A 12,492-nucleotide genomic window follows, 5' to 3' on the forward strand; every position below is an offset into this window, starting at 1 on the left:
TTCAGACTTCCTGGTAACCAGCACTGTATATTGATAGCACCACTAGGGTTTTTAGGTGAGAAAGAGTGTGTAGAACTCCTGGAATCTGGGAAGACTGCCTTCAGCATTGATTGTCGTTCGCCGTGAAGAACACACAGGGTTTTCTGACAGGCGTCAGAGCTGGTAAGGGGCGATTCTACGCGTTAAAGTAAAAGGATAATCGAGAATGACGAAAATGGGTTTGATGTTTCGTTTCAGAGGTTTCAGATTGTCGAGAAAGATCTACTGACTTCGCTGAGTCTGACCTGGGAGGACTTACTCTACTGACTTCGCTGTGCCTGACTTGGGACTTATTTTACTGACTTTGTTGTATCTGATTTAAGACTTATTTTACTGACTTTACTGTGTCTGACTGGGGACTTATTATACTGACTTATTTATTTCTGATTCTAGGTTTGTTCTACTGACTTTACTGTGTCTGACTTGGGAGGACTTATTCTACTGACTACTGTGCCCGACTTGGAAGTACTTATTCTACTGATTTTGCTGTGTTTTTCTGACTGAGGAAGACTTATTCTACTGATTTTATACTGTCTGGCTTGAGAAGACTTATTCTACTGACTCTAGACGCGACTGTGTCTTACTTGGGACGATTTATTCTACTGACGTTACTGTGTCTGACTTGAGAGGACTTGTTCTACTAATTTCTCTACCGAGTATCTTTAAAACAAAGCCTCGAACGCAATTTTATCATTCTTCATTCTTCTCCCACTTTGCTGCTTAGAATCACCCCTCCAAATTTCTGCCACCTCTTTTGGAAACACCCCTTATAGAACGTTTAGTCTGACAGTACTCGAGCACGGACCCGAATACATTTGTAAATACTTGTAAATGCACTCTAGCGTTACGCCATTATGAAACTTGCGATAAGACAGTGTAGGCGCCGAGGGATTTTATCGGCTGTTTGTATCTCCGAGCAACTTCGTATATTTTCTCCAACTATCGTACACAACCTGTATCGTAGCGAGCCGAGAACCGACGATTCGTAACAGTTTTTGGTAGTTGATCCGTGAGCCACCCACAAACCCTGTTCCGCCCTCCCACGTTTATTGAGAAGGATTAATCAGACGAGAGCGTCAGTCGTGTTAAGTAGATTATCGATAGTAGACGTTAAGTAGATGTTCAGCGACACTTATTTACGAGATGGAAGAGTTCGGGCACGCACCACGTGCTATTTAGGCCCCACGTGTCGTGGCTGGTGTGTTAAACTTTATTAAACTGAACGGGACATTACCCGAATTAGAGATTCTTTTTGTAACATAAAGTGAAATATAATCATTTGTAACGCGAAACTGTTCACTGTTATTAATGGCTGATTTTTGGTATTACCTCCTTTTGGGGGTGGTTTCAGAAGGTACTAGAAAAATAGAAGTTCTTCTTTTATTTATAGTTTTCTTCTATGATAAATTAAATATATTTTTATCTTTTTTTTTTGTAGAGGTAGAGGCTTGTAGAAGATAGTTTAACGTTCCTGGAGAGTAGCACTAGATCTTAGACGCCATTTTGGTAACACTGAGTGGACTTCTTCAACCCCTGAGGTATAGATTTTAGTTTCTTTTTGAATAATACTTCACAGCAAAATTAGAGGATAATTAATTTTGGACCAAAAAATTGTCAATCTTTCAGCTGCTGTATGTTTGTCAAAAAAAATCGTAGCTAGGTGACCCTGGTCTCATTTTAAAGGGCCAAGCCTCTACTTTAACATCCCTGAATTGATCTTGTTCGAAAAAAATTCTCCACTCCACGACATGCCGAGAAAGAACAAGTGATTTTTCCCAAAATCTTTTCCGACTTCAGACGATTCTCAGGAGCTTAATGAATTTTTTTCAGGACTTGTTTTGCAGTAGATTTCAAGCTTGAACCTTCCCCTATTCAACGAGGCTTTAAAAAGTGATCTACGATTATTTTTCGCCGAGTTATCGAAGTTTTAATGAAAAGTGTACCTTGGACCCCACTTGGCTCAAACTGTGCCTTGGGCACCATTTCATTCAGAATGTCATAACTCCGCGAAAAAAAATCGCAGATTGCTCGCTAAAGTCTCGTTCGAAAGAGGAGGGTTCTAGCTTCAATATCCAATCGAAAGAAATCGCGAAAAAAATTTATCAAGCTACTGAGAGCTGTCTGAATCAGAAAAAGATTCTGGGAAAAACAACCCTCTCTCTTTTGACGCACCGTGGAGTGAAGAAATTTTTTTGAATAAGTTCAACTCAGGGGTGTTAAAGTAGAAGCTTTGTCCTTTAGAATGAGACCAGGCTGACTCCCCTGCGATTTTTTTTGACGGAGATACAGCAGCTCAAAGATTGACAACTTTTTCGGTTTCCGAATCACTGCGCGATTCCAAGGCTGGAAGCTCACTTTACATTCAGACTTCGATATCTCGGCGAAAAAAAATCGCAGAGCACTCGCCGTGGTCTCATTCGAAAGGGGAGGGTTCCTGCTTTGATATCTAGCTAAGAAAGATCATGAAAAAAATTTATCAAGCTCCTGAGAATCGCCTGAAGTTAGAAAACATTCGAGCAAAAATCATCCTCTCTCTCTCGGCGTGTCGTTGGATGAAGAATTTTTTTCGAGCAAATTCAATTCAGGGATGCTAATGTAGAGGCTTTGCCCTTTAAAATGAGACCAGGCTCGACCTCCTGCGATTTTTTTTGTCGAAGTTACAGCAGTTCAAGGATCGGCCGCTTTTTCGGGCTCTGGACCGCTGCGTGATTCGGAGGCTGAAAGCTCACTTTTCATTCAGAGCGCGATAACTCGGCGAAAAAAAATCGTAAGACACTTTTAAAGGTCCGGTTCAAAAGGGGAGGGTCTCAGCTTCTATATCCTCTCAAAAAAGTTCGCGAGAAAAATTCATCGAGTGCCTGAGAGTCATCTGAAGTTGGGAAATATTCGGGGAAAAACCAGTCTCCTTTTCTCGACGTGTCGCAGAGTGGAGAATTTTTTTCAGGTAAGTTCAACTCAGGGATGCCAAAGAAGAGGCTTTACCCTTTCAAATGAGACCAGGCTCACTTCCGTGCGATTTTTTTTGCCAAAGTTACAGCAGCTCAAAAACTGGCAACTTTTTTAGTCTCTGGATCATTACGTAATTCTGAAGCTGGAAGCTCACTTTCCATTCAGACAGCGATAACTCAGCGAAAAAAAATCGCAGATGGATCACTAAGGTCTCATTCGAAAGGGTAGGGTTCCAGCTTTGATATCCATTCAAAATTTGTCGCGGAAAAAATTTATCAAGTTCCTGAGAGATGACTGAAGTTGAGGAACATTTGGGGAAAAACCACCCTCTTTTTCTCGGTGTGTCGTGGAGTAGAGAATTTTTTTCGAAAAAGTTCAACTCAGGGATGTTAAAGTGGAGGCTTCACTCTTTAAAATGAGACCAAGCTCACTGCTCTACGATTTTTTGTCATGGACTTACAGAAACTCAAAGATTGATAATTTTTTCTTCCAAAATTAATGATCCTTCAACTTTGCTGTGAAGTATATTTTGTTATATCTAGAATTTTCTTTCCTCCATTGTTATATTGAAAAAGATTACACCTTATTTAGACATAATTGGATGCTTCCCAAGGACCAGCGTCGAGATTCTACCTGCACATATCGTTTAATAAGGCTTAGCAGGGGCTAATTAAATTCACGCGTACTAAGCGTTGGAAAATTTAATTACGTACTAGAGAATGAGCAGCAGCGTTGTCGATGAAAGGCGAAATGGATGGCAGACCATGGAGAATTCTCCATGGGATAATTAACGTGCATAATTTCTATCAAAATATTACTCAAAATGCGTCGAAAACCTAACGAAATTAAGGTAATCGCCGAGAATTCATTCCCATTGAAAAATCTCTGAAATTCATTGCGAGGAAGAATCGCAGCCAGTGGAACGTTTATTGCATACGAAATAAATTGTTTCAATGCATCAGAAGAACCTGTCCTCGCCATTCATTGGAAAATTGAATCAAAGGAAAATATTTAACACAGATCAACTCTTTCATTTAACATTTCATTTCATTCGAATTACTCAAGAGTAAAAAACTCATTAGCAGTACAATAAAGAGGCTCCTTCGACGAGGCTACTAATTGATCCAGCAGAGCAAGGGATAAAGCAGTCATTTAACGAAACAGTGCGAGGGTTAACGTGCCACTGGCTTCGATGATCCAACGCCTGTTTCCTTCGTGAGAACTCCACAAATACGACCAGTTAATGATCCAAAGCAACGCGTGAGTCGATTGGCCGAGTGCCAGAGACGTGGAAATTCCTCAGGCCTCTCGAGCAACACCGAGAATCGGCTGAATCAGTGCGAAACGATCGTCGTTCCAAGGAAGAACATGCAGATTGTCGCGTCGGTTTTATGCCATGGCTGGGTTCGAGCTGCGCCGTGTTTGTTTCATTCTGAATAGCGAAACCTCCGCGTCGATTTCTGTCCCCGCGGCCGAACGTCACTTTTGGCAGCGGAAGCTTCGCAAACTGGGCGAGAGAGCCTCGCAAAAATAGGCACGTTCGAGTGCCTCGATTTTACGCCGCTCCTTTGGACCGCGCGATCGATTCGACGTATCGAGGCTTCTCTGAAATCAGATCATTCTTCGTAATGGAAGATTCTGGTCGAAGGTCGGATTTTGGGGGAGCATTGAGTCATTCTAGGAGGAATTGTTACTTCTTTTTTATTGGAGGTGTTGCAACCCTTTGGTACAAACATGTAATAGTCAGAGCAGTAAAGATGGACTTGAAAATTGGAATTAAATTAGGAAATTAGGAGTGAGAGAATTAGAAAGAATTATTCAAATTAGACTTGGGTTACTGCAGAATTCTGTTGAATCTGAGGACTACTGAAATTGAGGGTTTCAGAAGGATGATTTAATATTTAAAGGTTTGAGCTTTGAGCCTCAGGTTCTTCAAGTTCTTCAGATTCTTCAGGTTCTCCAAGTTCCCCAAGTTCTCCAGATTCCTCGCCTCTCTAGTTTTTCAAGTTCCTTCTACTCTCAACTTTTCAACTTCTTCAGCTCCTCCGAATTTCTCACAATTTTCAACTTTTTCAGACCTCTTCAGATCCTACCAGCTTCTTCTCCAGTCTCCCAGTTTCCAGTTTCACAGTGGATTAAATGACCAACCTCGAAGATGAGAAAAATGATTATTCAATATCCCAGGAATCCCTTTGCAGATTAAAAACTGAGGGACGTCGAGATGCCAAAGGATTCTCGAGGACTTAATAGCAATGGGATAAAGTAATATGATTGAGAATCACCTTGCATAACATACATGGCATTTCTCGACCCCAGGACGCTGCCATAGTTCCCAGGGGGAGTGTAGTAGAATTCACGTCTTTTAACGCCAAACAAATTCTCCTCTCGCTAAAAGCTTTCACGCGTAACGACGTTACTCGATTCTTCATCGCGCTGTCGAAATCTTTTTCGATATTACTCGCCTTTTCTACTTCATTCTTCTACCAATTCTGTTTCTCAATTTATGGACTTAAAGGCATTCAAGATTTTATTAAAAGATCTTGAACAAAATTAGAGTTAGTAGATTCTAACCAGTATTGCCAGATGCTGGGACAAAATGTCTTCCAGTGACTTCCATACAATAGTAGACATTTTGTCCTGACATCTGGCAACATTAATTCTCATTTTAATTCGAATTTTTTTAAGGTTCTGTAATAAAATCTTGAATGCTTCAATGGCTACAACTTCAGAAGAAGAATTGGTATAATAATGAAGTGGATAAGATCAGTTTCCTACTCCATGACGTCACTCGAGGACATTTTGTCCCTGCGTCTGGCAGCCTCGATAAAGCTCTACTAATTCCCTAAATAATTCAAGCTTTAAATACTAATATTCTGAAAATTCCTCTGTCTTCAGACATTTTCCTGCAAAGCATCCAAGAAACAGCAGAGCCTCTATCCCTTTTTCTGAGCCACCTAGTAGAGCCACGCGCTCCCAGGAAGTTCCTCCGCCAAGGTATTCTCGTACCGATTACGCGTAAAGTCGGAAAATTGCGGATGAAGTGTGAACGGTCGTTACCGACCCAATTAACGCTTCCCAATTAGCTCGTAGACGGTCGTCTCGCTCTGAGAGAGATAGTGGAGGGGGGCGAGGCAGCGCGTTGCTCCGAGAGGGAATGTTTCGAGTTTATTTATAAGCTCGAGGGTCGCCGTTTAACCTTGCCCGACGTGGACCGTCAGGCACGTCACCTAAACGTTTTATTACGGTTGCTCCCCTCGTCCCTGGCGGTCCAACTGGGTCAGGCCTGTCCAGGTTTTCGGGAACCCCTCCCTACAGGCTGTCCCTCGCATCCTTTCCCTTCCTGGGGGGAACCCTTCAGAGGGTGGGAAGAATGTTCAGTCGGGCACGTGACGAGCTGAGGCACGCAAGTACAGTGAATCTGAAGGAATATAAAGTAAATGTCCCAGTAGTTGACCGTGTATCAATACTTGAACACTAAGGTTCATTTTATCCAATTTTAAGCTGAAATTCTGGTGTATTGGGTAACCTAAGTGAAAATGAAAATTAGTGTCATAAGATAGTGTCCACAGTTTCTGGAGCCTCATAGTTAAAATATCAGGATGTACAGTTTTAGGTTGTATACTTACTGGGACATTTGAGGTCTTAAGCGTTTAGGTATTGGGACATTTATCTTGGTGATCTTGTAGAGGCAGGAGGGGTTCAAGTTCCTCGAGTCTTTGATAGTAGTATAATGATAATAAATCTATATCAAAGTATAATAATATTAATAATACATAATAGTAATAATAGTTTAATAGTAATAACTAATTAAAAAAGTTTTGTAACTAAGTAGTAGGATTATTTCTCTCTCTACCTCTTTCTTCCTTTATAGTTGCATGAATCAATCATAGCTCGCTCCATCGCGTGATAACTAAACACGTGTAGGAACCGAAAAATTTTGCCAAGTAGAAGTGTGCCAATACACGAGCTTCTTAATAACTCAGGGCTCTCTATCGCCATTACTTGTCTCCGAGAATTGTTTCCCGAATTATTTCGCGGCATCATTTTTACAGTGAATTCTGCATCGATTGTTTTCGACGAGGATGTGGTACTTATGCAAAAGGTGGGGGTGGGTTATATCGTGGAAATATTTGCGCGGCACTGGCTCGCGGCGGAATATTTCAAGAGACTCTTGCCCATTGAAATGCGAGCGGTGTTAAATCGTATTTGGCAGAGTTTCGACTCGTCTGGGAAATCTGAGGGTTAGCAACCGTAACATTCATCGTGGGAATGTTTGTCAATAAGTGAATCGAATTCTCTGGGAAAGTGTTCCTATTCTTCTTGAACGATGAGGGTGAATTATTGCGTATCTTTTTGAGAAATTCGAATTTTAGGTCTTCGAACATTTGAAGCAGGTGTAACCTAGAATTTGAACGTGACTACGTTAGTAGAAGTTCAACTTCAAGCTACTGAAATTTGGAATTATATATAACCTAAAATTTGAATAATTCTACCCTAATAGACCTCCAAATTCAAGGCTTCGAAAATTAGAGTGAAATATATTTGAAAATTTAAATTCGACTACGCTAGTAGGATTGTGTGTTTTAGAATATTATAAAGTAAAATCGCAAGTAATGTGTCAAAGATGGCGTGACAGAGTTTCCGGTTTCCAAGGTACCTACTTCATGTAACTTTTATGCGCTACATAATCGAGGTATTATGGAAGGAAGTACTGTGGCAGTAATACTACTCAATCTCTATCAGTAGGGATTTTCTGGAGGAAAGTGGCAGCAATTCCGATACACGGGACCTTCGAGTATCATCGTCGTTTCCTCTTTATTCTAAAACCACAGTGTGACGTGATTACTCTTCTTTCAAGGATAAAACAAGCACCTCTTCAGGGATTTAAAAGAGATAAGAATCTGTTTTTTAATACTGTTTTTTATTCCATAATTTGTAGCTTAACCCTAAGAAGCTTGAGTCTTCTCACAGAGTTAGGTTAATAATTCATCAGTAGCACTTTTCGAATTCTCTAAAATTTTAATACAAAGCGCTTCATGAATTCTCAGCCTTGTTAATTTAAAATAATTGATATTTTTCGAGGAATATTCATATTTTTAAGTCCCAGTTTTTCGAAACTGTTCGATAAGCTCTCCTAATTTTTTCTACGAAATTAGTTATGTTTTATTCGCTCTATTAATCCTCGAAAGGCGATTGGTTTTGGAGATGAATGCAGGGTCATTTTATGCATAATAAAATTCCTATTACAAACAAACCCTTCACACTCGGAGGTCCCGATTTTCCATACATTCTGTCCCCTCATAAGGGACAACCGAGTCCAAAGGGTTAATTTTGACAAGGAATTCCACAGAAAACCGCGTTCTGAGCATCATACACTTCGCTTCTTAATTTAACCTGATACATGAAGCAAGTGTCACGAATACATTTCCTATCCTCCTGACGGTCGCCCTGCATTTAGGGTCACAGCCTCCATCGTATGCCTGACTGAACGATTCGAATATTCGTGGCGGTTCGATTACTCCTGCACCGAGGAGCATCATCCATGGTCTGCCTCGAAGCTCGCGAGGAGCGTCTGGTTATCAGGACCACGCCCTCGCCGAAGAAGCGACGCCGACGCCGTCGCCCCTCCCCACCCGCCGCGACGCTCCCCTTCCCTCCGTCGACGTGCCGCCGCCTGACGTCTCCCTCTCTCCTTCTCTCTCTCCCTCGCGCGCTCCCCACCCCAGTGGCGCCTGCACCCCCGACGGGGGAGCCTGATGGCCCTAGGATCCTCTCGCCAGAGCGCCCCGACGTGTGGACGGAGACTCGTCGCGCCTCGTCCAGTCTCGAAGCGTCCTCGCGCTCGTCAGCGTCTCCCTCGTCGGCCCGTCGTCTCGTCGCGCTGGTGCCTCGACGCTCTCGCGTGTGAACCGACTGGTCTTGTGTGCAGCTGTGTGTGCGCGTGGGATCGCAGGCAGCGGCGGCTGTGGATCGGTAAATTCGAATAGATAAACACTCGTTCGGGCTTTTTCTCGCTCACGCTGTCACGCACGCCCCTGCGTGCGCGTCACGCCGTGCGCACACGCGGGAGTCGGGGTTAAGGGACGTTTTATTTTAGTATTTTTGTTTGTGGGCGCGGGGACATTCGTTAGCTTGCAAATTACCGTGAGTACGGGAAGGATTGGTGAACAGGTTTTGGTTTGCTGAATTGATTATTTTATCGATTGTTTTGAAAATCGATTTTCAATAAGTCGATTGCTCTGTGAGCGAGGATCGAAGAATCGAGTGCGTGCGCATGGGCGGGAGTCGGGGTTAAGGGACGTTTTATTTTAGTATTTTTGTTTGTGCGCTCGGGAGGGATTCGTTAGTTTACAAATTATTACAAATAATACGTAAATATTAGTGAACTGTGGTTTGGTTTGGAGAATTGATTACTTTATCGATTATTCTCAAAGGTGATTTTTAATAATTCGATTCTACTGTGAGCAAGTATTGAAGAATCGACTGTGTGCTTATTCGCGGGATTTGAGGTTAGAGGTTTTCTATATCCTTCCTTTTTTAAAAAATCGTTTATTTGATCTAAGAATTGTTCGTATACAAGAATCAGTTCTCCCTGCCTCTATAGAGAGGATAATAAATATAGATTTATCATCAATAAAATCTAATTTACATTAATAATCTATGAAGACCTGAAAATTATTCTTCTGAATTCGTTTTCAAGCACCGAATCGTGTGATTTGTTTAGAAAAAGCGCGACGCCAGGTGTCTCTGGCGCGGTACCAGTCGAAGGGTATCGAACGAGATTTATCTCGGGATCGATGACGCCGATACGCAGCCGTGACGCTAGAACCGGAAGTTGATAAGAGGGACGGACACGGCTCGTTACTACGTCGCGATTTATTTCGATCGCGACCTCCCCGCGAGTGCCGAGAGGTGACAAGTGGCCCGCTGACAACGCGTGCACTGAGCGTGGGTGGAGGAGCTGATTCTGCCGGTCGAAGTGGTCGTGCTCTTGGCGAGTGTCTTCTGGAAGGTACGTCACTAAATCTGTATTCAAATTTCTGACAATTCGACGCCAATCCATGCGAATCTGCATCACCTATCACCCCTAAAGCGCGATACTGCTTTAGAAGTATCGATATATGTTATAAAGAGAAGCAGTGACTACAGAAAAATGTGAAATTAAGTTTTCTGCATCTTTTGCATGTTGTTTTAGTTACAAAACAGGAGTAAAATATTTTTCGTGGACACTGCTTTTCTCCATACTTGGGCAGTACGCTCGTAAATTAAGAAATTAGGTTAGAATATCGTGTGACGAGCATGAAGTCTTTGAGGTTTTTGGATATTTGTACCATTCTGTGGGAGATAGATTCTAGGGAGGTTTTCCTGTGTGCTGTTAGTGTTACATTGCACATGGATCATCGTTCTGGGCTCGAGGATGCGCGTTCCCGCGGAAGCGTCAGATTTATGGGGCGCGCAGATTAATAGGTTAGTTTAGGATATCGCGGGAATATAAAGGACTCGTTTGTGCTGAGAGATTTGAATGAATTTATGGACTTTGTTTTTCAAATGGCTGGAATTGTTTCTCTCTGTGGTATTTCAGTGATGGGACGCTAGATTTTTAAGGGCGATTGAGTTTGGGGAGGTTGAGAACCGCTGATCGGTAACAGCAGTGTACGTGATTTCGATAATCGAATGAAGCGTCCCCTCATTCGATTATCGAAGATTTTTTAATGTTCCAGCATTAGAACATAGGTGTTCAATAACAGTCATGTTTCTTTCTGAAGATTTCACTATCTTTGAAGCTTTAAATGCTTCAATATTAAATTTGAGATTTTAAATTTTTCAAGATTTCTTGCTTGCAAGTGATTTATGTACTAATGTAACATAATACTTCTAGCTTTAGTATTACTTTTTCTGTGACCTAAAGAAATGCAGGTTGTACTATCTCCTTTCAATATAACCACAAAATTCGAAATCCCATAACTCTGGGTGCAGAGACGCGTAGCTTGGTCATCTTTCAGTAGTTCTCAACATCAACATCCGAAAATGAATCAATATCAGCCCAGAAATAGACTAAATTTCGTTGCACTTTGGCTTCCACTTCGCTCCAATTTACTTCCCCGCTATTTTGCCCAGTCTATTAGCAACATTCGCGTCTTTGCTATTATTGTTATTGTCATAATAGTCGAGCATCGTTGTCAAAGTAAACTGCTGGCGCGCCACTCGAAAATAGCTCGAGAGGATGTTTGGGGTTTTCGATTTATATCGCTTTCGGGAACGTAAGGCCGCCAGTGGCGCAGGGATTCAGGAAACAGGAGCGTCGATGGTAAATCCCTAGGGATAGGGGCGCCTGCAGTTTTTATTTATCCCTCGATTTTTCTCCGTCGTTCTCGACGCGGCCAACGCGGCTCGTGGTTTAAAATAAAAATCTTCATTGTACGCGACGTTTATTTTTGCATCGATAAAGCTTGCCAATGCGTCCGCGATCTTTTAATGTCCATTAAGAAACCGGATGTGACGCCATGCTGCGACGTGGCGAATATCAAGAGAATCGTTCGTCGATTTTTTAAACAATGTTTCACATTTCTGGTATCTGTGATACTATAAATAAGTAACTGGTTATATATTGTTGCGAGGGAGTTCAGAACTCTTGCCATAAATTCAATTTTTTGCACGTACTTTATCTTGCTAAATATTTCATATTTCAGAATTTAGAAACTATAGAAATATTTTATTTTCCTTTTATTTATTACTTAGTAAGTAATTTATTAGTTATAGTGATATGTATGGAGACTAGAACTTAAAATTTTTCCAATGCCTGAAATTTGTTTAGAAGTCTGAAACATTTATTTGGAAGCCTGAAAAATTGCCCTCGAAGCCTGAAACATTTTTCCCATGCCTGGAAATGTTTTTCGAAGCCTGAACATTTTTCTCGAAATCTGAAAATTGTTGGTTACCCGAAATTCGCAGGCAGCCTTAACCGCTATTATATACTAAAACTTGATCAGCTGAGGGTTAGCGTCACTTTCCCCATTAATCCCATTTAGTATCGATTTTCAATCGAACAGAATTTCCAGATACTTGGAAGTTCCACCACAGAGAAGCAATAAATGGGAACAAATGGGCGATATTTATCGATCTCAAAGGGCAAAGTTTCAGCGGCTTGAATATTCTCGACTGTGAAACTTCGCGTCGATAGAAGGAAAGTTGAAAGTTCGAAACGAGGCTAAAGGAAAGAAACAATCCGACGTTATCTCACATTATTCTGCAGAGATAACAGCTGCCCGAATCCCATTAAATGAATCAAACTGAATTATCGTGGAGGAAGTGTTCTCGTAGTTGTCAAAGGTGCTTATCATCGCGAATCTCCTTTGAAAAATGAGAATATGTTTCCTCCTTCTCCTAGTCTCCCCTCGATACATATTACTACTCTTGTATTCGTCTCACGTATCACCCCTCTGAATGACCCAGCTCGATACGAATAGACCGAAAAATTTATGATGGTAAATTTCCGGTTCCCCG

At 41.7% G+C, this 12,492-nt stretch overlaps 1 protein-coding gene and 1 long non-coding RNA gene across 2 annotated transcripts in view; both read left to right on the forward strand.

Moving 5' to 3' along the window:
• Positions 1 to 8,692: 8,692 nt before the first annotated feature.
• Positions 8,693 to 9,909, forward strand: LOC143181961 (uncharacterized). The gene is made up of 2 exons (XR_013002365.1): positions 8,693 to 8,961; positions 9,713 to 9,909. It is a non-coding gene; the product is annotated as an uncharacterized LOC143181961 (long non-coding RNA).
• Ptp36e (protein tyrosine phosphatase 36E) overlaps positions 9,868 to 12,492 on the forward strand; it is a 54,969-nt gene continuing 52,344 nt past the window's right edge. Inside the window, exon 1 of the mRNA XM_076382716.1 lies at positions 9,868 to 10,000. The gene's annotated coding sequence lies outside the window, so the exon portion shown is untranslated. The remainder of the gene's footprint in view (positions 10,001 to 12,492) is intronic.

This window comes from Calliopsis andreniformis, chromosome 7 (genome assembly GCF_051401765.1).
Source record: "Calliopsis andreniformis isolate RMS-2024a chromosome 7, iyCalAndr_principal, whole genome shotgun sequence".
NCBI lineage: Eukaryota > Metazoa > Arthropoda > Insecta > Hymenoptera > Andrenidae > Calliopsis > Calliopsis andreniformis.